We start from the raw sequence: 364 nt of genomic DNA, 5'->3' as shown, positions 1-364 counted from the left end.
TTCCGTAGCTTTTGCAGCGTTTTTTATAATATTTTCTGGAATTTCTTCCATTTTATGCAATAAATTACTGCTCATTGACAGGAGTCAAAGTCACGTCAGATTAAAATCAGAAATTAACAAATTACGTCAAACCGGTACAAATATACTTTTTTTTAAATGGTAAGGCTATTAGGTGAAACATAAAGCATTGTATGCACCACAGGCGTTACGGAGATAATAATGCCCATCAGGCCGAAACCTATCCCTCGGGCTAGTTCGGCCCTCAGGGCATTATAAGGTCCGTAACGCCCTTGGTACATAAATAGCTATTAGATTTAGATATTATAAATCTTATTAAAACAAACACTTATTTTGATACTTTTAG

The sequence above is a fragment of the Dendroctonus ponderosae genome, unplaced genomic scaffold (assembly GCF_020466585.1).
Source record: "Dendroctonus ponderosae isolate FM_Combo_2020 unplaced genomic scaffold, Dpon_F_20191213v2 Dpon_F_20191213_1, whole genome shotgun sequence".
Classification (NCBI taxonomy): Eukaryota; Metazoa; Arthropoda; class Insecta; order Coleoptera; family Curculionidae; genus Dendroctonus; species Dendroctonus ponderosae.
This window is presented reverse-complemented; position numbering follows the sequence as displayed.